At 36.4% G+C, this 27,255-nt stretch overlaps 8 non-coding genes across 8 annotated transcripts; 4 read left to right on the forward strand and 4 right to left on the reverse strand.

Moving 5' to 3' along the window:
- Positions 1–11,254: 11,254 nt before the first annotated feature.
- Positions 11,255–11,342, reverse strand: TRNAS-GCU (transfer RNA serine (anticodon GCU)). The gene has a single exon. It is a non-coding gene; the product is annotated as a tRNA-Ser (tRNA).
- Positions 11,343–14,969: 3,627 nt separating this feature from the next.
- TRNAS-UGA (transfer RNA serine (anticodon UGA)) lies at positions 14,970–15,057 on the reverse strand. Its single transcript has one exon. It is a non-coding gene; the product is annotated as a tRNA-Ser (tRNA).
- An 824-nt stretch (positions 15,058–15,881) lies between these two features.
- Positions 15,882–15,952, forward strand: TRNAG-GCC (transfer RNA glycine (anticodon GCC)). Its single transcript has one exon. It is a non-coding gene; the product is annotated as a tRNA-Gly (tRNA).
- A 452-nt stretch (positions 15,953–16,404) lies between these two features.
- On the reverse strand, positions 16,405–16,478 carry TRNAM-CAU (transfer RNA methionine (anticodon CAU)). The gene has a single exon. It is a non-coding gene; the product is annotated as a tRNA-Met (tRNA).
- Positions 16,479–18,436: 1,958 nt separating this feature from the next.
- TRNAT-GGU (transfer RNA threonine (anticodon GGU)) lies at positions 18,437–18,508 on the forward strand. The gene has a single exon. It is a non-coding gene; the product is annotated as a tRNA-Thr (tRNA).
- A 507-nt stretch (positions 18,509–19,015) lies between these two features.
- On the forward strand, positions 19,016–19,097 carry TRNAY-GUA (transfer RNA tyrosine (anticodon GUA)). The gene has a single exon. It is a non-coding gene; the product is annotated as a tRNA-Tyr (tRNA).
- A 358-nt stretch (positions 19,098–19,455) lies between these two features.
- Positions 19,456–19,529, forward strand: TRNAD-GUC (transfer RNA aspartic acid (anticodon GUC)). The gene has a single exon. It is a non-coding gene; the product is annotated as a tRNA-Asp (tRNA).
- Positions 19,530–22,128: 2,599 nt separating this feature from the next.
- On the reverse strand, positions 22,129–22,199 carry TRNAC-GCA (transfer RNA cysteine (anticodon GCA)). Its single transcript has one exon. It is a non-coding gene; the product is annotated as a tRNA-Cys (tRNA).
- Between the last annotated feature and the right edge of the window lie 5,056 nt (positions 22,200–27,255).

Here is a 27,255-nt window from a genome sequence, read left to right on the forward strand (position 1 = left end):
CACTTTTTTTCATCGGTTCCAGGGGAAGACCAAAGATCTTGCGCGGCAGGTCCGCCAGAAAAACTCAAAAGAGAAAGAAGTCTCGTTAATCTCTTCATGCTCGTTCCAAGTTCGAAGTACCTTTTGGCCAAAGAAAAACCCGCTTCCTGACACGATTGCCTCTTTATCTTTATATAGATAGATTCTATGGGGTTATTACTTAGTAAGTCTATTTTGTACAAGAGCCCCTCCTATCTGATAGAAAAGGGTCCCATGATCCCGAGCCGATCTTACCTTGGCTCGCAAACCCCAAGTTTGTCTATGAAGAGCTAATCTAATTGTATTTTTTTCTAGAATGGATTTCTTATGTGGAATACTAATGGATAGGGCTTCGTTGCTAAGTGCTACAAGATCTAGTGCACTGGAACTCGTGGTTATGGACCCGAATCCTTTAGTATGGAACATTGTCTTTTCCAAGTAAAAACCCCTAGTATATGAAAGAATGAAAAGGTGCTTTCGTTCTTGTGGAATAAGAAGCCCTCGTACCTTAATGAAAGGAAAATCGTAATTTTTCGTTAGGTATTTGACCAAATAGGATCGTCCAGTTCCTACAGAACCTATCACTAAAATACCCGATAGGGCTAAGCGGAACGAAAAGGGTTTTCCATGAGATGGTAAATGAAAACGATTAGTCCCACACGAGGTTTGGGAATAAGTGATTGTCTGATAATGAGCAAGGAATATACGTCTTTCTGCTAAAGAGGATCTATTAAACTCATAATTCATTAGATCCTTGTTATCAATGCCAACTAGGTATCATAAGTAAATGGATCCCGGTTGTTCAATCCTTTGATAACCAAGGTCATTCTTTGCTAAAGAGAAATGATCACTATGAGTCAGACTCAATAGAATTGGATCCATTCCAAATAGCGAGAATTAGGATTCTTGATCCCTCTCAATCTCTCTTTCAATTCGAGGATCCAGAGAGGTGTTTTCATAGTCATCTCCGAATATTTGCCATCTCGGAATATTTTCGATTTCATTTTTCTATGATATGTCTTTCTATATGAAAATTGGTTATTTACGATGTACGATGATCCCTGTTAAGCATCCATGGCTGAATGGTTAAAGCGCCCAACTCATAATTGGTAAATTTGCGGGTTCAATTCCTGCTGGATGCACACGAACGGGAACATTCCATAAGTCTATTGGAACTGGCTCTCTATCCATGGAATCTCATCCATCATCCATACATAACGAATTGGTATGGTATATTCATACCATAACATAAGAACAATAAGAACTCGAATTCTTATCGATACTGGAACTCAGAGCATAGGAGGGAAAGTCGATTTATGGATGGAATCAAATACGCAGTATTTACAGAAAAAAGTCTTCGTTTATTGGGAAAGAATCAATATACTTTTAATGTCGAATCGGGATTCACTAAGACAGAAATAAAGCATTGGGTCGAACTCTTCTTTGGTGTTAAGGTGGTAGCTGTGAATAGCCATCGACTACCTGGAAAAGGTAGAAGAATAGGACCTATTCTGGGCCATACAATGCATTACAGACGTATGATCATTACCCTTCAACCGGGTTATTCTATTCCACTTCTAGATAGAGAAAAAAACTAAAGGAGAATACTTAATAATACGGCGAAACATTTATACAAAACACCTATCCCGAGCACACGCAAGGGAACCGTAGACAGGCAAGTGAAATCCAATCCACGAAATAATTTGATCCATGGACGGCACCGTTGTGGTAAAGGTCGTAATTCCAGAGGAATCATTACCGCAAGGCATAGAGGGGGAGGTCATAAGCGCCTATACCGTAAAATAGATTTTCGACGGAATCAAAAAGACATATCTGGTAGAATCGTAACCATAGAATACGACCCTAATCGAAATGCATACATTTGTCTCATACACTATGGGGATGGTGAGAAGAGATATATTTTACATCCCAGAGGGGCTATAATTGGAGATACTATTGTTTCTGGTACAAAAGTTCCTATATCAATGGGAAATGCCCTACCTTTGAGTGCGGTTTGAACTATTGATTTACGTAATTGGAAGTAACCAATTAGGTTTACGACGAAACCTAGAAATCGATCACTGATCCAATTTGACTACCTCTACGGGATAGACCTCAACAGAAAACTGTTGAGTAACGGCAGCAAGTGATTGAGTTCAGTAGTTCCTCATAGAAAATTATTGGCTCTAGAGATATGGTAATATGGAGAAGACAAAATTGTTTGAAGCACGCACAGAACCGGAAGCGCCCCTTGTTTCAAAGAGAGGAGGACGGGTTATTCACATTTAATTTGATGGTCAGAGGCAAATTGAAAGCTAAGCAGTGGTAATTAAGACCCCCGGGGGAAAATAGGGATGTCTCCTACGTTACCCATAATATGTGGAAGTATCGACGTAATTTCATAGAGTCATTCGATCTGAATGCTACATGAAGAACATAAGCCAGATGACGGAACGCAGAGACCTAGGATGTAGAAGATCATAACATGAGCGATTCGGCAGATTTGGATTCCTTTCCTATATATCCACTCATGTGGTACTTCATCATATGATTCATATAAGATCCATCTGTCTAGAGATCGTCATATACATCTAGAAAGCCGTATGCTTTGGAAGAAGCTTGTACAGTTTGGGAAGGGGTTTTTTGAGAGAAAAGAAGAATCTACTTCAACCGATATGCCCTTAGGCACGGCCATGCATAACATAGAAATCACACGTGGAAGGGGTGGGCAATTAGCTAGAGCAGCAGGTGCTGTAGCGAAACTCATTGCAAAAGAGGGTAAATCGGCCACTTTAAGATTACCATCTGGGGAGGTCCGTTTAGTATCCCAAAACTGCTTAGCAACAGTCGGACAAGTGGGTAATGTTGGGGTGAACCAAAAAAGTTTGGGTAGAGCCGGATCTAAGTGTTGGCTAGGTAAACGCCCCGTAGTAAGAGGGGTAGTTATGAACCCTGTGGACCACCCCCATGGGGGCGGTGAAGGGAAAGCTCCCATTGGTAGAAAAAAACCCACAACCCCTTGGGGTTATCCTGCGCTTGGAAGAAGAACTAGGAAAAGGAAAAAATATAGCGATAGTTTTATTCTTCGTCGCCGTAAGTAAATACGTAACTAGGAATATGGAAAATTGCATTTTTGGAATTTGCAATAATGCGATGGGCGAACGACGGGAATTGAACCCGCGCATGGTGGATTCACAATCCACTGCCTTGATCCACTTGGCTACATCCGCCCCTTATCCAGCTAAAGGATTTTTTTCTTTTTTCCATTGATCATTATTCTATTTATTCTGACCTCCGTACTTCGATCGAGATATTGGACATAGAATGCCACTCTTTAAAAAGGAAAAAAGGAGTAATCAGCTGTGACACGAAAAAAAACGAATCCTTTTGTAGCTCATCATTTATTGGCAAAGATAGAAAAGGTCAATATGAAGGAGGAGAAAGAAACAATAGTAACGTGGTCCCGGGCATCTAGCATTCTACCCACAATGGTTGGCCATACAATCGCGATTCATAATGGAAAGGAACATATACCTATTTACATAACAAATCCTATGGTAGGTCGCAAATTGGGGGAATTCGTGCCTACTCGGCATTTCACGAGTTATGAAAATGCAAGAAAGGATACTAAATCTCGTCGTTAACTGAATTCTGAATAGAAAGATTAAGAAGAAAAAAAGATTCAAAATAAAGACAGAAATACCCAATATCTTGCTAGAACAAGATATTGGGTATTTCTGTCTTCAAAAATTCTTATATGTTAGCAGAAAAACCTTATCCATTAATAGATGGAACTTCAACAGCAGCTAAGTCTAGAGGGAAGTTGTGAGCATTACGTTCGTGCATTACTTCCATACCAAGGTTAGCACGGTTGATGATATCAGCCCAAGTATTAATAACGCGACCTTGACTATCAACTACAGATTGGTTGAAATTGAAACCATTTAGGTTGAAAGCCATAGTACTAATACCTAAAGCAGTGAACCAGATTCCTACTACAGGCCAAGCAGCCAAGAAGAAGTGTAAAGAACGAGAGTTGTTGAAACTAGCATATTGGAAGATTAATCGGCCAAAATAACCATGAGCAGCCACAATATTATAAGTTTCTTCCTCTTGACCAAATTTGTAACCCTCATTAGCGGATTCATTTTCAGTAGTTTCCCTGATCAAACTAGAGGTTACCAAGGAACCATGCATAGCACTGAATAGGGAACCGCCGAATACACCAGCTACACCTAACATGTGGAATGGATGCATAAGGATGTTGTGCTCTGCCTGGAATACAATCATAAAGTTGAAAGTACCAGAGATTCCTAAAGGCATACCATCAGAAAAGCTTCCTTGACCAATAGGGTAAATCAAGAAAACAGCAGTAGCAGCTGCAACAGGAGCTGAATATGCAACAGCAATCCAAGGACGCATACCCAGACGGAAACTAAGTTCCCACTCACGACCCATATAACAAGCTACACCAAGTAAGAAGTGTAGAACAATTAGCTCATAAGGACCACCATTGTATAACCACTCATCAACAGATGCAGCTTCCCAAATTGGGTAAAAGTGCAATCCGATCGCCGCAGAAGTAGGGATAATAGCACCAGAGATAATATTGTTTCCATAAAGTAAAGAACCAGAAACAGGCTCACGAATACCATCAATATCTACTGGAGGGGCAGCGATGAAGGCGATAATAAATACAGAAGTTGCGGTCAATAAGGTAGGGATCATCAAAACACCGAACCATCCGATGTAAAGACGATTTTCAGTGCTAGTTATCCAGTTGCAGAAGCGACCCCACAGGCTTGTACTTTCGCGTCTCTCTAAAATTGCAGTCATGGTAAGATCTTGGTTTATTCAAATTGCAAGGACTCCCAAGCACACGTATTAACTAGAATATAGATAATAGAAGGCTTGTTATTTAACAGTATAACATAGACTATATACCAATGTCAACCAAGTCAGCCCAAAGATTAGCTATCCATATAACTAAATTAACCAAACCAATAATTTTGTATTTGTAAATGAAGTGAGTCAAAGTGAAAAACTTTGATGGGTCTTTTCTATATGGGTTGCCCGGGACTCGAACCCGGAACTAGTCGGATGGAGTAGATAATTCTTCCTTGTTACAATAGAGAAAAATCCCTCCCCAAATCGTGCTTGCATTTTTCATTGCACACGACTTTCCCTATGTAGAAATAGCCAATTTCTATTCCAAAGAGGAAGTTCTACTAATTTTTTTAATTAGTAAGTTGATTCACCTACTCTTTATTATAATAAAAAGAACATTTCAGAATGAAAAATAGAAAAGTTTTTTCTTGATCATTTATCAACCCTTTCCTGTTTCTTAATTTCGTCTAATGATTAATTAAGAGGGTTGACCAGGTCATTGATACGTATAATATCCAAATACCAAATACGCTCAGTGTGTGATCCACAGAAAGAAAAAAGAGTTGTTTTGGTGAACATCAAAGAAAAAACTTGCTCTTCTTCCATAAAAAATTCTTCTAAAAATGCCGAACCCAATCGTTGCATAAAAGTTCGTACCGTGCTTTTATGTTTACGAGCTAAAGTTCTAGCACATGAAAGTCGAAGTATATACTTTAGTCGATACAAAGTCCGTTTTTTCGAAGATCCACTATGATAATGAAAAAGATTTCTACATATCCGACCAAATCGATCAAGAATATCCCAATCTGATAAATCTGTCCAAATGGGTTTACTAATAGGATGCCCCGATCCAGTACAAAATTGAGCTTTTGATAAGTATCCTATGAGGAGAGTAGCGGGGACTATGGTATCGAATTTTTTCATTCGAGTATCTATTAGAAATGAATTCTCCAGCATTTGATTCCTTACTAACAAAGAACTTTTTTGTACACTTGAAAGGTACCCCATAAAATCGAAGCAAGAGTTTGCTAATTGGTTTATATGGATTCTTCGCGGCTGAGTCCAAAAACAGAAATAATATTGCCAGAAATTGATAAGGTAGCATTTCCATTTCTTCTTCAAAAAAAAAGTGCCTTTTGATGCAAGAATTGCCTTTCCTTGATATCGAACATAATGCATAAGAGGATCCATAAAGAACCATAGGGTTTTCCGAGAAAAACCAGGGTACATTATCCCAAAATGTTCCATCTTCCTAGAAAAGTGGATTCGTTCCAGAAAAGTTCCAGAAGATGCTAATGGTAAGCAAGAAGATTGTTTACGAAGAAACAACAAAAAAAATTCATATTCTGATACATAAGAGTTTATAGGAATTGAAATAGTCTTTTATTTTCTTTTTGAAAAAAAAAAATGGATTTCATTGAAGTAATAAAACTATTCCAATTCGAATAATAGTTGAGAAAGAATCGCAATAAATGCAAAGATGGAACATCTTGGATACGGTATTGAAGGAGTTGAACCAGGATTTCCAAATGGATAGGATAGGGTATTTCTATATGTGATAGATAATCCAAATGCAAAAATTTGTCTTCTAAAAAGGGAAATATTGAATGAATAGAGCGTAAATTCTGAAACTTTGGTATTTCTTTTTCTTTCAGACAAAAAAATTCCCGTAGCGAGAATGGGATTTCCACAACGATCGCAAACCCTTCAGATAGAATCTGAGAATAAAACTCAGAATAAAAATAATTTTTGTAATCCAATAATCGATCTTGGTTAGGATGATTAACCGAGTTATCCAAAAAATTCTGCTGATACATTCGAATAATTAAACGTTTCACAAGTAGTGAACTAAATTTCTTGTTATTACAACTAACAACTATTTCCACAGGTTCAGAACCATTTAATCCATAATGGTGGGCAAATGCATAAATATATTCCTGAAAGAGAAGTGGGTAGACAAAGTATTGTTGACGAGATTTATGTTTTTCTGAATACCCTTCGAATTTTTCCATTTGTATTTCTACTTGAATCAGAGAGAAGAAGCATTTCTCGGTTTATCGAATGATGATACATAGTGCAATATGGTCAGAACAGGGTGTTGCATTTTTAATACAAACCCTGGAAAGAAAGGGAGTCTAATCCACAGATCTTTTTCTGCTCCTTTTCTACCCAATTAGTTTATGTTTGTTCTAATTAAAAAAAAAGAACAGAACAAGTTTTTTATTTTTGCAGGCCAATCGCTCTTTTGACTTTGGAATACAGCCTCTTTATCAATATACTGCTTCTTTTACACATTCAATCCATAACATCCCTTATTCAATCCATAATCAAGAATAATTAGGATTTCTAAAAAAAAAAAGAAAAAATAAAGGGTCCACTCATAGGAAAACCCAACCTTTCCCCGCATCCGGCACTAATCTATTTTTAACGTCTAATTAGAGCGGGGAATCATTCCAATTAGGAAGTTCAGCTCGTTGCTTTTTATTTTACCAGAATTGGAGCCAGGCTCTATCCATTTATTCATTAGACCCAGAAAATCGTAATTTTGGATTCCATTCAAAAAAGATTGATTTTATTACGACATGCTATTTTTTCCATTCATTACCTTTGAGGATCAGTCGTGGTCTTCTAGACTCTACCAAGAGTCTGGACGAATTTGTTGTTTCATCCAAATGTGTAAAAGATCATAGTCGCACTTAAAAGCCGAGTACTCTACCATTGAGTTAGCAACCCAGATAAAAAAAGGATCTTAGATACGATCGAAATCCAAAAATCAATGGAATTACACCGCGCGCTTCTGTCAAAACATTGAACTAGCAAGACATCAAAAGATTTTTTTTATCGACCATGAAAAACACTCAAATGCCAAAACGAACAGGTCCGGTGAAATTCCACTAAAGTAAAGTTAAAAAAAGAGCGACCCTAATCACGATGGCCAAATTCTCCTTATTTTTAGCGATTTTTATTAACAAAAAATATATATTATAAAAAATATATATTATATTGTATGAGAATACATGCAAGAGGAACACCCTTATCATTTGAGCGAAGTGTAGGCGGAAAAATTGAATATGGAGTGAGGATAAAGAGACCCATCTATCTACAAATTCTATTTGTTCAATAGACCTTTGTCAATGGAAATACAATGGTAAGAAAACAAATTAGATAGAAAAAGTAAATAAAATAGGGGCTTATGTTGGATTGGCACGATATAATATAAATCCAAATAGGATTAAAAAAGAGGTAAATTGTGTCTAAATAATTAGACAACTAGGAATACTAATAATCTTCTCCTATCCTATTTTTTGATTCATTTAGTTCTTCAATTAACTCAAAGTTCTTTCTTTTTCTTTAAAGAATTCTGCCTTCCTTAAAATATCATAAACAGTTCTTGTTGGTTGAGCACCCTTTTCAAGGAAATAGAGAATAGCTGGAACATTTAAACAAGTTTGATTCTTTATCGGATCATAAAAACCTACTTTTTGAAGATCTCTTCCTTCTCTTCGAGATCGAACATCAATTGCAACGATTCGATAGACAGCTTATTGGGATAGATGTAGATAAACAACGCCCCCCCCTAGAAACGTATATGAGGTTTTCTCCTCATACGGCTCGAGAAAATGATTCGAATTTCTGTCGATAATAATAGAAATTAGACTATGACGTGCATTAATTTCCTTACAGAAAAAACAAATTTCATTTATACTCATGACTCAAGTGGGCTAATTTTGCCTGACAAACTTCGAAGGCAAAATCCTTCCAAAATTTTTGAGTCGTCTTTAAACTCTTTTCTTTGTCTCATTTCGAACGAATTGACTTTTATTCCTTATTCTAATCCAACTCTGTTGTTGAGACAATTGAAAATTGTGTTTACTTGTTCTGGAATCCTTTATCTTTGATTTGTGAAATCCTTGGGTTTAGACATTACTTCGGGAATTCCTATTTTTTTCTTTCAAAAGAGTAGCAACATACCCTTTTTTCTTATTTCCTTCGATAAAGCATTTATCTCTTCTATAGAAATCTAATAAGAGGGATTGATTCTGATATACTTTTATTGGACTTTCTTCTTATTTTAACCTTTCGATTTATTTCTATATTAAGGATAGACTGACAAAGTTGGCCTAATTTATTAGTTTTCACTAACCCTAGATTCTTTCCCTTGATAAAAAAAATTCTGTCCTCTCGAGCTCCATCGTGTACTATGTTACTTAAACCCAGCGCAAATTTGGTTCGGAACGAATAGAACAGGCTATGTCGAGCCAAGAGCATTTTCATTACTATGGAAAATGATGGATAGCAAAATCCACAATCGATCATGTCCTTCAAGTCGCACGTTGCTTTCTACCACATCGTTTTAAACGAAGTTTTACCATAACAAACATTCCTCTTTTCATTGCAAAGTGGTATAGAGAATTGATCCAATATGGATGGAATCATGAATAGTCATTGGTTTAGTTTTTTTATACTAATTAAAACTTGCTATCTATGGAGCAATATGGATAAAAGAAAGTAAGTATTTATCCGGGAAGCCTCCGCCAAGATCCAATTTATTTAAACCCATATTAAAATTCTATCATATGAATGAAACATAGTTTGAAAAAGACGACTAAACAAGTTTGCTTAAAACTTATTTATTCTTAAATTTCCACCCTCAACGGATGGCTCGAGATGATCAATCTTGAAGTGAGAAAAGAAGGATTGACTCTTCCTCAATAAATAAACTATCAACCTCCAAAAAAGTTTAATTAATTTAATTACTAGAATTAGAATTCTAGTAGTAATATATTTTTTCAGTACCAAAAACAATTAACTATAATAACTAAATAAACTATTCCAATGAAAAGATTGAAAGTTTTTGGTAGTTATAGAATTCTCGTACTTCTTCAACTCGAATACCAAAAGGAAGAAAAAAATATGACTAAGTGATTTTATAGTAGAGGCATATCCTGAATGTGCTTGATAGATCCCATTTTTTCATGAAAATAAAGATAGTCAATTTGACTGGACTTAAGACTTTATTATGTTTTCTGAGAAAGAATAAGATATCATTATTCTCTTTAATAAACTTTTGTCTCGTACGGAATACTATATGATTTCACCGTTTGTTTCATCAGAAACAATCTGGGACGGAAGGATTCGAACCTCCGAGTAACGGGACCAAAACCCGCTGCCTTACCACTTGGCCACGCCCCATTTCGGGTTTTATGCGACACTAATAAACACTAGTATGTTTATTTGTTATTCGTCAATACCATTTCAATTACATAAAAAAGGAGGGATATTCTCTTGCTAGTATTCTACACATGCGGATAATATAGAATCAAAAAAATGCATTGATCATTACATGGAATTCTATTAAGATATTATATGAAAGTCGAATTTATTCCACTCTCATTTGAGAGTGCGAATACAAGGAGGTATTTTGTGTTTGGGAAAGTCCGAAGAAAAAAGATTTTGAATCTGCCTTTTCCTTCTTTCCCTTAAAAAAATAACTCAAGAAAAATCCAATTATTTACTCTACAAGAATGAAATGCTTGTTATGCCTAATATACTTAGTTTAACCTGTATCTGTTTTAATTCTGTTCTTTATCCTACTAGTTTTTTCTTTGCCAAATTACCCGAAGCTTATGCTATTTTCAATCCAATCGTGGATATTATGCCTGTTATACCTCTATTCTTTTTTCTATTAGCCTTTGTTTGGCAAGCTGCTGTAAGTTTTCGATGAAATCTTTAGTACTCTGTATGCCAAATTGAATGATGTGTTCATTCCAAAAAAATTTTAAAATGGGTAAAAGCCGAGAAGTTTTATATTTTTATATTATGAACCTTCGATTCTAAAATTTAAATTCTTCTACATTGAATGGGTAGCTACAGCAATAAATTTGGATCAGCCTTTCTACTCCCCTGCACCTAGGTTGAGCAGGTACCTAAAGGTACCTACACAATACCTAACCACCTAACCCTATTTTTGCTATTGATAAGAGTGCTTATTATAAAAGAATTCTTGCAATTTTTTTCAAGAATTCTTTTTTGCATTTTTAGGTATAAAAAAAAACCATCCTAGTGGATCCGTGTGGTAAGGAAAAACTGGTAATCTATTCCTTAAAAAAAAATCTTGGAGATTATGTAATGCTTACTCTCAAACTTTTTGTTTATACAGTAGTGATATTCTTTGTTTCACTCTTTATCTTTGGATTCTTATCTAATGACCCAGGACGGAATCCTGGACGCGAGGAGTAAAAATTCAGTTTTTTTTTTTCTTATTGGATTTGTTTCGTACATTTATCTATGAGAAAATCCGGGGGTCAGAATTCTTTCCAATTCGAAAGTCCCAAATGATCCAAGGGAGCGGAAAGAGAGGGATTCGAACCCTCGGTACAAAAAAATTGTACAACGGATTAGCAATCCGCCGCTTTAGTCCACTCAGCCATCTCTCCACGTTCCAAAGCGAAAGGTTTCCGTGATATGATATAGGCAAGAAATAAGAAATAACGGTTGCAAAAAACCCCTTTTTTTTCTTTCAAAAGTCTATAAAAATTATATTGCCAATTCCATTTTAATTATATTCTTTTTTCTTAATGTTAATAAAAAAAGAAGAAAATTCTTGTTTTTTCTTTCTAAAAATCGATATTGGCCGAGAGACAATCAAATAGATTTTCTCTTTAGCGGGCATTTCCATATAGGACTTGTTATAATTATAATAAAACAAGCAGGTTATATAAAAAAAACGCTTTTTTTGTCGATTATTTATCAAGAAAGCAAAAAGGGTTCTTATCAAATCCACCATAAAATTGGAAAGAAGCATAAAGTAAGTAGACCTGACTCCTTTAATGATGCCTCTATCCGCTATTCTGATATATAAATTCGATGTAGATGAAATTGTATAAGCGAATTTTTTTTATTTCCTTAGACTTAGACCGCGCAAGACAAGAATTTTTCGCTATTTACGATTTCATATTCTTGTTACTAGATGTTCTATAGGAATAAGAAGAAATCGCAACTCCTTTGCGCTACACATAAAATTGGATTTCGAAGGTCCATTTTTTTTTTTCAGAATCCTCTATTATTTTAGTTCTTCCACCCATGCAATAGAGAGGGAATGGGAAAAGAAGGGTTACTTTTATTTGCATTTTTCCCTTAAAAGATAGACTTTGAAATAGGAGTCTTGGAATAATGCTGAATTCAAAGGTTTATTTCTTTCTATAGTATAAGAAAAACAATTTATTTCTATTTCTATAGTATAAGAAAAACAAATAAATAGTATAAGAAAAACAAATCGAATCAAATTCATGGATTTACCACGACCTCGGTTGTGACTGTGACTCCATAGATAAAAATGGGAAATTTCTCTCTTCGAGACCATTGAAAAAGGGCATTGAACGAGAAAGAAATCGTCCACAGATAATAAAACTATCATATGCCTTGGAAAGTGATATGAGGTGCTCGGAAATGGTTGAAGTAATTGAATAGGAGGATCACTATGACTATAGCCCTTGGTAGAATTCCTAAAGAAGAAAATGATCTATTTGATACTATGGATGACTGGTTACGAAGGGACCGTTTCGTTTTTGTAGGATGGTCTGGCCTATTGCTCTTTCCTTGTGCTTATTTCGCTTTAGGGGGTTGGTTTACAGGGACAACTTTTGTAACTTCTTGGTATACCCATGGATTGGCTAGTTCCTATTTGGAAGGTTGTAATTTCTTAACCGCAGCAGTTTCTACCCCTGCCAATAGTTTAGCACACTCTTTGTTGCTACTATGGGGGCCCGAAGCACAAGGAGATTTTACTCGTTGGTGTCAATTAGGCGGTCTATGGACTTTTGTAGCTCTCCACGGGGCTTTTGCACTAATAGGTTTCATGTTACGCCAATTTGAACTTGCTCGGTCTGTTCAATTGCGGCCTTATAATGCAATCTCATTCTCTGGTCCAATTGCTGTTTTTGTTTCTGTATTCCTTATTTATCCACTGGGGCAATCTGGTTGGTTCTTTGCGCCGAGTTTTGGCGTAGCAGCGATATTTCGATTCATCCTTTTCTTCCAAGGATTTCATAATTGGACGTTGAACCCATTTCATATGATGGGAGTTGCCGGAGTATTAGGTGCGGCTCTGCTATGCGCTATTCATGGAGCGACCGTAGAAAACACTCTATTTGAGGACGGTGATGGTGCAAATACCTTCCGTGCTTTTAACCCAACTCAAGCTGAAGAAACTTATTCAATGGTCACTGCTAACCGCTTTTGGTCCCAAATCTTTGGTGTTGCTTTTTCCAATAAACGTTGGTTACATTTCTTTATGCTATTTGTACCCGTCACCGGTTTATGGATGAGTGCTATTGGCGTAGTTGGCTTGGCTCTGAACTTACGTGCCTATGACTTTGTTTCCCAGGAAATCCGTGCAGCGGAAGATCCTGAATTTGAGACTTTCTACACCAAAAATATTCTTTTAAACGAGGGTATTCGTGCGTGGATGGCAGCTCAGGATCAGCCTCATGAAAATCTTATATTCCCTGAGGAGGTTCTACCACGTGGAAACGCTCTTTAATGGAACTTTCGTTTTAGCTGGTCGTGACCAAGAAACCACCGGCTTTGCTTGGTGGGCTGGGAATGCCAGACTTATCAATTTGTCCGGTAAACTGCTTGGAGCTCATGTAGCTCATGCCGGATTAATCGTATTCTGGGCCGGAGCAATGAACCTATTTGAAGTGGCCCATTTCGTACCAGAAAAGCCCATGTATGAACAAGGGTTGATTTTACTTCCACACTTAGCTACTCTAGGTTGGGGAGTAGGGCCAGGGGGGGAAGTTCTAGATACTTTTCCGTACTTTGTATCTGGCGTACTTCACCTAATTTCCTCCGCAGTCTTAGGCTTCGGTGGCATTTATCACGCGCTTCTGGGACCCGAGACTCTTGAGGAATCTTTTCCATTCTTTGGTTATGTCTGGAAAGATAGAAATAAAATGACTACAATTTTGGGTATTCACTTAATTTTGTTAGGTCTAGGTGCTTTTCTTCTAGTACTCAAGGCTCTTTATTTTGGCGGTGTATATGATACCTGGGCCCCTGGGGGGGGAGATGTAAGAAAAATTACCAATTTGACCCTTAGTCCCAGTGTTATATTTGGTTATTTACTAAAATCTCCTTTTGGTGGAGAAGGGTGGATTGTTAGTGTAGATGATTTAGAAGATATAATTGGTGGGCATGTATGGTTGGGTTTTATTTGTGTATTTGGCGGAATTTGGCATATTTTAACCAAACCCTTCGCATGGGCTCGCCGTGCATTTGTATGGTCTGGAGAAGCTTACTTGTCTTATAGTTTAGCTGCTTTATCTGTCTTTGGTTTTATCGCTTGTTGTTTTGTATGGTTCAATAATACAGCTTATCCGAGTGAGTTTTATGGACCCACCGGGCCAGAAGCTTCTCAAGCTCAAGCATTTACTTTTCTAGTTAGAGACCAGCGTCTTGGAGCTAATGTGGGATCCGCTCAAGGACCCACAGGTTTAGGTAAATATCTAATGCGTTCCCCAACTGGGGAGGTTATCTTTGGAGGGGAAACTATGCGTTTTTGGGACCTTCGTGCTCCATGGTTAGAACCTCTAAGGGGCCCCAACGGTTTGGACTTGAGTAGGTTGAAAAAAGACATACAACCTTGGCAAGAACGACGCTCAGCAGAATATATGACCCACGCTCCTTTAGGCTCTTTAAATTCCGTGGGTGGCGTAGCTACCGAGATCAATGCAGTTAATTATGTCTCTCCTAGAAGTTGGTTATCAACTTCTCATTTTGTTCTAGGATTCTTCTTTTTTGTGGGCCATTTATGGCATGCAGGAAGAGCCCGAGCTGCTGCAGCAGGTTTTGAAAAGGGAATCGATCGTGATTTGGAACCTGTTCTTTACATGAACCCTCTTAACTAAGATTTTCTTATTTATACCTGTTCTACTTTTTTTCTGTTCTGGCTCGGTTATTCCATCTAGCCGAGCCATTCATTCCTTTTTATGAAAGAAAGATAAGGGACAGAAAAAAAAAATAAATAAAAATGAAAGAAACAAACGTATTCAATAAGCAAAAGGAGAGAGAGGGATTCGAACCCTCGATAGTTCCTAGAACTATACCGGTTTTCAAGACCGGAGCTATCAACCACTCAGCCATCTCTCCACAGCCTAATCCTTATTTTACTCCTACAAATAGAACATAGCCATATAAAAAATAAAAAGATTTATTAGCCTCTAGAAAGATATCAGATACAAGTTCCTTTTCGATATATCTCTGTATACTGTATACACGGATACAGGATCCGCTATACCCGCTTGTGAAATAAAGAGTAAATAATCTCTTCTCACCCCCATATCCAAATAAAAAAGCGGTTTAAGTAATAAATTTGAATTAAAGAGAAGAATCAATGGATTCATGATTAAACCCCTCCTACTTCTTGTATTTTTTTACAATTTTGGTTTAAGTGAGGGATCAAATATGTAGTCAACTTTATTTGATGGTAGCTTGGAGGATTAGAAATATGACTATTGCTTTCCAATTAGCTGTTTTTGCATTAATTGCGACTTCCTCAGTCTTAGTAATTAGTGTACCCCTTGTATTTGCTTCTCCTGATGGTTGGTCAAATAATAAAAATGTTGTATTTTCCGGTACATCATTATGGATTGGACTAGTCTTTCTCGTAGCTATTCTGAATTCTCTCATTTCTTAAATGAAATTTGGTTAATATTTATTAACCCCATAAAAAAGAAATAATAAAGGCCATTTCTTCTAAAAAATTAGAATAGTGAGACGTATTAAAACGCAATTTGCGTTCCGAATTGCTAGCTCTTCTCTTTCAGTATTATGAAATTCCATTCCCATTAGAATATTCATTGACAGATAATAAAAAAAGGAAAACTCTAATATAATAGAAAATGAAATGAAACGGTCGACCCAGACATAGAAGGTCGACCCAGGCGGATATACGCTATAAAATATATACCGTAGCGAGCGTAGTTCAATGGTAAAATATCTCCTTGCCAAGGAGAAGATACGGGTTCGATTCCCGCCGCTCGCCCGCTTAATTTATCAAAGTACTATGATAAAAAGTTTAGTCTAGTTAACTGTTTAACTACTTATATTAAATTAAGTATTAATTAGGTGTTAGTCTAGTGCCGTATCCCTTACTATCTTACCCTTCCTTTGCATCCCACTCAAAAAAAGAGGGCGCTCCAGAGGCAGAAATAGAACTCGCCAACAGAGCTCCAAAAATTGGGTATTAACTGAGACAAACAACGGGCAAACTTTTTTTAAAGGGAAGGGAGAGGTAGACTGTCCCTTTCGTTTCATTTTTATTTTCTGCAGGGTAGGGAGAGGCCTTGCGCCTTCTTTTTTTGAAGGCAAGTGACTTCGCAAACTGCTCAATTTTGCCCTCTAGGGCCGGGAACTAATGAATAAAAAAGGGTTGGATACGCCCCTCTACCATACATATCTAGAGAAATAGAATAGTCCTTTTATACAGACTGCTAAGTGCGGAGACGGGAATCGAACCCGTGACCTCAAGGTTATGAGCCTCGTGAGCTACCAAACTGCTCTACTCCGCTCTGGAGTACCAGAAACTGGTGGACAAAAAAGGCTTGAATACAAGCCTCTAACATGTCTAGACAAATAGAATACTCCTTTTATACAGAATGGAGCGGGTAGCGGGAATCGAACCCGCATCGTTAGCTTGGAAGGCTAGGGGTTATAGTCGACGTTGGTTGATTATTTTTAACGTCTCTAATTCAAAACCGAACATGAAATTTTGATTTCATTCGGCTCCTTTATGGATATTCTCACCACTTAACATCTATGTCAGCTTTTCTATTTGAATGGAACCAAAGCTCTCCGCTTTCTAGATGATCCTTATAGAGTAGGAGATAGAAATTCTATCTAAATTCATCTAATCTACTTACTTCGTTCCCTAATTTCATTCAAGAGATCCTGAGGAAAAGAATTGGGTTTCCACCGAGCTGAAACAATATGCGGATGGTTCTAGTAAACCAAAACTATCGTTTTTTAGCTATTTGGCTTCCTTATTCCTTATTTTAAGAAGATTTAGTTACGATTGGAAATCAACTTTTTTGTATCTTCATCCATAGATCCTTTACTCATATTTTCAAAATTGGAATACTTAATCCAATGCAAAATTATGCTTCGCGACTCTGTACTCATAATCCTATTTTTATTTTGGATGCAATTTAAATTAGTCTTTGGATACAAATCGCCAGAATGTATATTCTTCCTCAATATGCTATTGAGAGGAAAAGGATTTAATCCTTTATAAGAACTAAAGTTTTCATCGGAATATAAAAATAAAAAACTTAAGGATGCCTTAAGTATATCATTTCAAATTCAGTTATTAATAGAACGAATCACACTTTTACCACTAAACTATACCCGCTACATTGTAGATTATGGTATAAATGGTACCCTTTGTCAAGGATAGCCATTTGACAAGAAGGCTAATTCCCCCTTATTGAATCAGATGGAGAAGGTTCATGACACTGAGCCGTTGGTACTTCTACTTCGATCGCTCGCCTTTACTTTAGGATTTAGATAGCCCCTCTGGTCTGTAAAAAAAATCTTTTCTTACCATGCTAATAGCGCCTGAACCAAATGTATTTATTTTGATTAGGATCCTATTCTACGGTTACGACTACAATAATAATTATTTACTTTGCAAGGACGTAAGTGTGTCAGACTGCTAAATTGTTTTATTATTCCTACAATATAAACTAGGGGATATAGGGGGTAACACTGTCCCTATAAATTCCTTTTTTCCTTTTCTTTTTTGTCCAGAATTGAACAAAAAAGAAATTATGGAAGATGTTTTCTTCCCCCATTAAGTCCGAGCCATAGAGTAAGAGTGAGATGAGTTTTCCAAATTCATCATAGACTTTCCCTATGGCTTGATAGAAGTAAGCAGCAAAGAGTCGTAACTTAAAGAAAAAAACGGACAGGGCCGACAGATTTACCTGATGTAAAGAAGATCCTAAAAGTCTCTGATTAGTCGACTCTCTCCATTTAACACTTTCCTCTCTCTCCTTTTTTCCACTGACTCAATTCTAGTTTATTAGATTCTTGTTTAAAAGAATGCAAAAAGTTCAATAGAACTAAGAACACATAAAAAATAGCATAGAGGATCAAGGCCATTACCAAAAGTTCCTCCCAAGGATCCTATATCCTATTGGGTATCTGTTCCCCGCCTTTTCCCGCTAGGATCGGAAATCTTATATTTTCCATATCCATATACCGTTGAATCCTTGGGGTTCCAGAATCCGCCTATTTTACTAGTCTTCGGAAACGGAAAACCCTGAACCAAGAAGAGTTGGATATGTTATGTAGGGTATGTTTTTTTTTATTAATTTTATTTTGAGCTCTCAAGATATCGATATATACATATACAATCTCTACATAATGTCTCTCTCTCTATCTCTATATATTATATATATAATATGTACATTATGCAGTAGACCCATAATGGGAAATCCAAGTGGCTAATTTTTGAATTAAATAAAAAGCCCTTTTAACTCAGTGGTAGAGTAATGCCATGGTAAGGCATAAGTCATCGGTTCAAATCCGATAAAGGGCTTTTTAAATTAGTGGTAGAGTAATCTCGTGCTAAGACGTAAGTCGTTGGTTCGAATCTGATAGAGTACTTTTCTACTAAATTGATTCACTTTTTTTCTTTGTTTTTGAAACTTTCTCTATATTTTTAGAGAATTTTATGACTTAGTGCGGGATGGATGCATTTTTGGTATGAACACTAAATGAAGCACGGAGAATTAATCTATAACGATCAACTAAAAAAAATCCTAGATGAAAACATAACAGAAAAGTTGGAAAAACTCTTTGCTTTGGATCTATTTATACTTTTCGAGTATATTGACAATTCCAAAAAACTGCTCATACTATGATTATAGTATAATCACGAGCGGTTGTATATGGCCCTATCGTCTAGTGATGCCCCTATCGTCTAGTGGTTCAGGACATCTCTCTTTCAAGGAGGCAGCGGGGATTCGACTTCCCCTGGGGGTAGGGAGTATTATGAAAGGAGGTTAATCATAGATTAGCAAAAACCCTAGAATAAATTCTTCCTGGGTCGATGCCCGAGTGGTTAATGGGGACGGACTGTAAATTCGTTGACAATGTCTACGCTGGTTCAAATCCAGCTCGGCCCAAACCAAAAATCTAGGGCTTCGTGAGTATGAACTAAATCCTTTTGTTTTTCTTCCATAAAATAAAATGTCTGATCTATAGAAATAAAAGATAAAGAAAAAAGGGAAATTTTTTTTTCTAATCCATATCTCTCTCATTCCTTTCTTACAAACAAAAGAGTTTTTCTTATTGAAGGCTGGATTATTATCCATTTTTAGTGATAAAAAATCACGACATACTAGTTATGTCACTCTCACTATACCCACGTATAATATAATATGTGGGTATGTAGTATATGATTCGTCTATTTCTTAGAGTACGAAAGACGAATCGAATCTTCTTATGGTTCTATTTAAGAATGGGTATGCCATACACCCCGCGGGGATTGTAGTTCAATTGGTCAGAGCACCGCCCTGTCAAGGCGGAAGCTGCGGGTTCGAGCCCCGTCAGTCCCGAACTAGGGTTCAATGAATGGAGAAATTGATATTTCCTTTTTCCATGAAAAAAAGGGGCAGGGAGCAAGATCAAATACCCACAGGGCACCCTTACTTCACTTTTTTATTTTGCATCTCTCATTAAAGAGGGAGGGAGGGCATATAGGAATTTTTTTTTCACTACTCCCAATCGATAAAGAAAGACACACATACGATATGTGGATTAGTAGAATTTAGGATATTATATTACTCTATCTTTCTTTATGATGATACCATCCTCATCTTAATTTCCTATTCCACTCTTATGGAATAGAGTACCGGTATTTTACCGGAATCCATACATAAATCGTATTCCCTTTTTATTTCAGACCTCTTTTCCCCATCTCACTTCTACTGCTTATTTGGATGTCTATGTGACCCATAGAAAGTGAAAGTTGGTCATATAATACATACATAATTGTATGTATAACTATAAGAAAAAGGAAGGGAAATTGTATAAGATTAAGAAAGTATAAGATTAAGAAAGCTCGTGGGTTAGAGATATAGAAAAGAAAAAGTAGAAAAGGATTAAAAAAGAGGGAATTCCTAATCCAATCAAAAAACCCATTTTGGTCTTAGTGTGGATAGAGGATCTTCCTATGTTATACTATATAACTCTCATCCGTGAAATATAACTCTCATCCATGAATTGATTTGATAGATCCGATATTCATAATATTGAATTGATTCAGTATTATCAGAATGCAAGCCCTACCCTTGAATTTACAAGATACCCCTTTTTCCTCTCCATGGGATTACATCCCGAGTTATTGTGAAAATAAAAAATAAAGAGGTTATGGAAGTCAATATTCTCGCATTTATTGCTACTGCACTGTTCATTCTAGTTCCTACTTCTTTTTTACTTATTATTTATGTAAAAACAGTCAGCCAAAATAATTAATTGGAATTCCAATTAATCATTGAAGAAATTAAAAAGGGATTAAATAAAAAAAATCCAAGTCTTAAATGAAAGGATCTGGTTGGAATCTTAAAGTGTGGTAGAAAGAACTACATATAGTTTTTTCTACGACACTTTAGATTCTTTCTATTATATTATCTTTGAATCTACATAGAATAGATTAGTAGATTGAAATAGTTAAGTAGTCTAATTCAATTTCTTTTTTCATTGCATCCACTTAATTTCAATCAGGTCAAAATAAAAAAATCTAAGACAATTCTTGACCAAAGAATCCATGGAAGGAAAGAAAAATAATATGAAGAATAGACTATAGTAAAAAGTAAAAGGAAATGGAAAATGTGTGATATGCCGTGAATAGTTCCGTGGAAGAAAGTCTAATTTTCTTATGTATAGAACTTTTTTTAACCATTCGTCATTTCTAGTAGAAATTCTGAATTGGTATAATGGCTCTTTCTTACATTACAACTTACAATACAAGAGTTTCTTACAGGAGTGAAACAAAACTAAAGAAAAAGATTAAAGAATAACGTTTGACAAAATGATTAATGCAAAATGATCCATTAAAGAAAAGAATTGATACAACAATTTGATTACTTAATCAATTAGTAGTATCCCTAGAGTCCACTCCTTCCCCATACTACTAGTGAAAGAGAAAATGTAAAGACTACCATTAAAGCAGCCCAAGCGAGACTTACTATATCCATCTAAATTATGTCTCCTATTTCTATGAAGGGATTATTCTACTATTGATCAATAATCATAGTGGAATCAAGGGTACAGAGTCAAAAAGGGATTCCGCCCTAAGGCCATGGATCAATCAGTTCAAGGAATTTACTCCTAACAAATTCTTATAGGAATTCTGGTAGAATTAGAGAGCATTAAAAATACGAGATACTATAGCCCTTTTTTCCTTAAAAAAGAAAGAGTACGGGAATGATGTCCTGAATAGAAGAAGCGGGAATAGGAAGATTTTTTATTCCTTTTGTTACTCTTTTTTTTTTTTTTAAGCAAAGGACGCCCGAATATACCATAAAATTATCGATAGATAAATATTTATTGGATACCTACCTTACCTAATGTTTATTTTTGACCTAAACCCTGCAGCCTTGCTTTGTATCATTCTATGAAAGAATGAAGAGATTTTATCCATAATACAACTCCTAAATTGATTTTTGATCGACCTATTTAATCTGATTCTCGTTAGAATTAAGTAGTCCTTACTTTAGTGTATGTAGGTAACATAAGATGTACGATAAAAAAATGTATAATAATTAGTAAGTCTTGATATTCTTTCGTGGAGTCCCTTCTTGAATCTTAGATTGAAAAAAAAAAAGAATGCCCCTTAGGGACCTTTCTTTGGATACCAAGATTTCTGACATCTTATCCTCGTATTTTAAAATTATCAAATCGAATCTCAATTAAGAACCAATTCAAATTCATATAATAAAAGAATAAGGAAACACTACCTCACCCCTATTGATAACCATTTTGGCCACTACCGTCAAAACAAACCCTAACCCTAGTTTGAGGATAGAACTATGGTATGGTTTCTCTAAACCCAGTATCGGCAGGCCCAGTTACTCTCTTGCCCGAACTTATGCGAAGTAAAAATTTATCGAATTCGATCAGCACTATAAAAAAAACCTAAGTATTTTATTGATCAGGCGGCACCCAGATTTGAACTGGGGATAAAGGATTTGCAGTCCCCTGCCTTACCGCTTGGCCATGCCGCCAAAAAATCCGATCAAAAATCTAGAAAACAGCAAGTATTCATCCACGTTTTCTTACGAAAAGCCCCTTTTATTTTGAATATAATTCTACTTACTTTTTTCCAATCTTTTTCAAAAAATCTATTCCTGCTTTTTTTGATCCAGTTTCTATTATTCTCCTCGATAGATTCTATCTTAAAACATACATTGTTAACACAATAAAACTTCCCATTTCTTTCTATTGAGATGAAAAAGAAGAAAAAGTGGATTTCTATTCACAGGCTGCAAAATTCAGAATAAATTGGAACCGTTAACTAGAATTCTCTTTTTTTTATTGCAGTAGTGAACTACTCTTAAATCGGTATTATCTCCCCCCCCTTCAATGGCATAATAAAATATTATGGCTTTATGCTTAATCCGTGTATAGGTAAACTTTAGGTCCGAACAGCATTATTATCCAAAGATCCCCTTTATGTACATATCTCTATGGGGAATCATGCTTTAATTTTTCAAAGTATTAAATTAAATATCTTGAATAAAAAAAGGAAATTTGCTCTGATATAGAGTATAACCTGACTATCTTGGCGTACCCAAGTGAAATTACGATAAAAGAAAAGCATGGATATGGGGAGAGGTGGATAACTAGATTGGCATGTACTTAAAAAAGGGACTTACTTTATTTTAGAATTCCACAATGAAATACTGAATTTTCTAGCAATTATACTACTCCGATCCGAAATAAAAAAGAACCCTCAAATTATTTTGAGAAATTAAAGTAAGCACGCTATTCTAAATCGAAGTAAAGTCAAACTTTCTAGTATATTATATTACGGCTTTATTACATTCATAGAAAGGAGATAAAATGAGAAATCTTTGCCATCCAATCTGATTAGAATATCATAACATAAAGTATAAGTGGCAGAATTTTTTTTGTAGGAATGTTTTATCAATTCATTTTCATTTCATTTGTACCCCTGGCAAACTCGAACTTTCGTCCAAATGGTCTCTATTCATATGTATGAAATACATATATGAAATACGTATGTGGAGTTCCCTAGAATTTCATGTGATTCAGTAAACAGAATATAGATTCCATGATTGCTAGATCGATCCATAGGGATTGATGAAGAGTGAGCTGATAATGGAATTTTTCTTTGATAAACAGGAAACTTAAGATTAAGATGCTCCGGAATGGAAACGAGGGAATGTCCACAATACCCGGATTTAGTCAGATCCAATTCGAGGGATTTTGTAGGTTCATTAATCAAGCCTTGGCAGAAGAACTTGACAAGTTTCCAACAATTAAAGATCCAGATCACGAAATTGCATTTCAATTATTTGCGAAAGGATATCAACTGCTAGAACCCTCGATAAAAGAAAGAGATGCTGTGTATGAATCACTCACCTATTCTTCCGAATTATATGTATCTGCGAGATTAATTTTTGGTTTCGATGTGCAAAAGCAAACCATTTCTATCGGAAACATTCCTATAATGAATTCCTTAGGAACCTTTATTATAAATGGAATATACCGAATTGTGATCAATCAAATATTGCTAAGTCCTGGTATTTACTACCGCTCGGAATTAGATCATAAGGGAATTTCTATCTACACTGGCACTATAATATCAGATTGGGGGGGGAGATCGGAATTAGCAATTGATAAAAAAGAAAGGATATGGGCTCGCGTGAGTAGAAAACAAAAGATATCTATTCTAGTTCTATCATCAGCTATGGGTTCGAATCTAAGAGAAATTCTGGATAATGTTTCCTACCCTGAAATTTTCTTGTCTTTCCCGAATGCTAAAGAGAAGAAGAGGATTGAGTCAAAAGAAAAAGCTATTTTGGAGTTTTATCAACAATTTGCTTGTGTAGGTGGGGACCTGGTATTTTCGGAGTCCTTATGCGAGGAATTACAAAAGAAATTTTTTCAACAAAAATGTGAATTAGGAAGGATTGGTCGACGAAATATGAATCGGAGACTTAATCTTGATATTCCTCAGAACAATACATTCTTGTTACCACGAGATGTATTGGCCGCTACGGATCATTTGATTGGAATGAAATTTGGAACGGGTATACTTGACGATGACGATATGAATCACTTGAAAAATAAACGTATTCGTTCGGTTGCGGATCTGTTACAAGATCAATTCGGATTGGCTCTTGGTCGTTTACAACATGCAGTTCAAAAAACTATTCGTAGAGTATTCATACGTCAATCGAAACCGACTCCCCAAACTTTGGTAACTCCAACTTCAACTTCAATTTTATTAATAACTACTTATGAGACCTTTTTTGGCACATACCCGTTATCTCAAGTTTTTGATCAAACGAATCCATTGACACAAACTGTTCATGGGCGAAAAGTGAGTTGTTTAGGTCCTGGAGGGTTGACGGGGAGAACCGCAAGTTTTCGGAGCCGAGATATTCATCCGAGTCACTATGGGCGTATTTGTCCAATTGACACGTCTGAAGGAATCAATGTTGGACTTACTGGATCCTTAACAATTCATGCGAGAATTGATCACTTGTGGGGATCCATAGAGAGTCCGTTTTATGAAATATCTGCTGAGAAAGCAAAAGAAAAAAAAGAGAGACAGGTGGTTTATCTATCACCAAATAGAGATGAATATTATATGATAGCAGCAGGAAATTCTTTGTCCTTGAATCAAGGTATTCAGGAAGAACAGGTTGTTCCGGCTAGATACCGTCAAGAATTCTTGACTATTGCATGGGAACAGATTCATGTTAGAAGTATTTTTCCTTTCCAATATTTTTCTATTGGGGGTTCTCTCATTCCTTTTATTGAGCACAATGATGCGAATCGGGCTTTAATGAGTTCTAATATGCAGCGCCAAGCAGTTCCGCTTTCTCGGTCCGAGAAATGCATTGTTGGAACTGGATTGGAACGCCAAACAGCTCTAGATTCGAGGGTTTCCATTATAGCCGAACGCGAGGGAAAGATCATTTCTACTGATAGTCATAAGATACTTTTATCAAGTAGTGGGAAGACTATAAGTATTCCTTTAGTTAACCACCGTCGCTCTAACAAAAATACTTGTATGCACCAAAAACCCCGGGTTCCACGGGGTAAATCCATTAAAAAAGGACAAATTTTAGCAGAAGGAGCTGCTACAATTGGGGGCGAACTTGCTTTAGGAAAAAACGTATTAGTAGCTTATATGCCATGGGAAGGTTACAATTTTGAAGACGCAGTACTAATTAGCGAACGTTTGGTATATGAAGATATTTATACCTCTTTTCACATCCGGAAATATGAAATTCAGACGGATACGACAAGCCAGGGCTCCGCTGAAAAAATCACTAAAGAAATACCACATCTAGAAGAACATTTACTCCGCAATTTGGACAGAAATGGAGTTGTTAGGTTGGGATCCTGGGTAGAAACTGGTGATATTTTAGTAGGTAAATTAACGCCTCAGATAGCGAGCGAATCATCTTATATCGCGGAAGCTGGATTATTACGGGCCATATTTGGCCTTGAGGTTTCCACTTCAAAAGAAACTTCTCTGAAATTACCTATAGGTGGAAGAGGGCGCGTTATCGATGTGAAATGGATCCAAAGGGACCCGCTCGACATAATGGTTCGTGTATATATTTTACAGAAACGTGAAATCAAAGTTGGGATAAAGTAGCCGGAAGACATGGGAATAAAGGGATCATTTCCAAAATTTTGCCTAGGCAAGATATGCCCTATTTGCAAGATGGAACACCCGTTGATATGGTCTTCAATCCCTTAGGAGTACCCTCCCGAATGAATGTGGGACAAATATTTGAAAGCTCGCTCGGATTAGCGGGGGATCTGCTAAAGAAACATTATAGAATAGCACCCTTTGATGAGAGATATGAGCAAGAGGCTTCAAGAAAACTTGTGTTTTCAGAATTATATGAAGCCAGTAAAGAAACAAAAAATCCATGGGTATTTGAACCCGAGTACCCGGGAAAAAGCAGAATATTTGATGGAAGAACAGGCGACCCCTTTGAGCAACCTGTTCTAATAGGGAAGTCCTATATCTTAAAATTAATTCATCAAGTTGATGAGAAAATTCATGGGCGTTCTACTGGGCCCTACTCACTTGTTACACAACAACCGGTTAGAGGAAGAGCCAAGCAAGGGGGACAACGAGTAGGAGAAATGGAAGTTTGGGCTTTAGAAGGATTTGGTGTTGCTCATATTTTACAAGAGATACTTACTTATAAATCTGACCATCTTATAGCTCGCCAAGAAATACTTAATGCTACGATCTGGGGAAAAAGAATACCTAATCATGAGGATCCTCCAGAATCTTTTCGAGTGCTCGTTCGAGAACTACGATCTTTGGCTCTAGAACTGAATCATTTCCTTGTATCTGAAAGAACTTCCAGGTTAATAGGGAGGAAGTTTGATCGGAATAAATATAAATTCTTTTCTTATTTCTATTTTATGATTGACCAATATAAACATCAACAACTTCAAATTGGACTCGTTTCCCCTCAACAAATAAAGGCTTGGGCTAACAAAAACCTACCTAATGGAGAAGTCGTTGGCGAAGTCACAAGGCCCTCTACTTTTCATTATAAAACCGATAAACCAGAAAAGATGGATTGTTTTGCGAAAGAATCTTTGGACCCATAAAAAGCGGGATTTGCGCTTGTGGCAATTCTCGAGCGAGCGAGCTGAAAACGAAGACGAAAGATTTTGCCAAAAATGCGGGGTCGAATTTGTGGATTCTCGGATACGAAGATATCAAATGGGATACATCAAACTCGCATGTCCCGTGACTCATGTGTGGTATTTGAAAGGTCTTCCTAGTTATATCGCGAATCTTTTAGATAAACCTCTTAAGAAGTTGGAGGGCCTAGTATACGGCGATTTCTCTTTTGCTAGGCCCAGCACTAAAAAACCCACTTTTTTACGATTACGAGGTTTATTCGAAGAGGAAATTGCATCCTGTAACCACAGCATTTCTCCCTTTTTTTCTACCCCAGGCTTTGCAACATTTCGAAATCGGGAAATTGCGACAGGAGCAGGTGCTATTAGAGAACAATTAGCAGATTTGGATTGCGAATTATTATA

The sequence above is a fragment of the Triticum urartu genome, unplaced genomic scaffold (genome assembly GCF_056163025.1).
Source record: "Triticum urartu cultivar PI428250 unplaced genomic scaffold, HENAU_Tu73 scaffold284, whole genome shotgun sequence".
NCBI classification, from domain to species: Eukaryota; Viridiplantae; Streptophyta; class Magnoliopsida; order Poales; family Poaceae; genus Triticum; species Triticum urartu.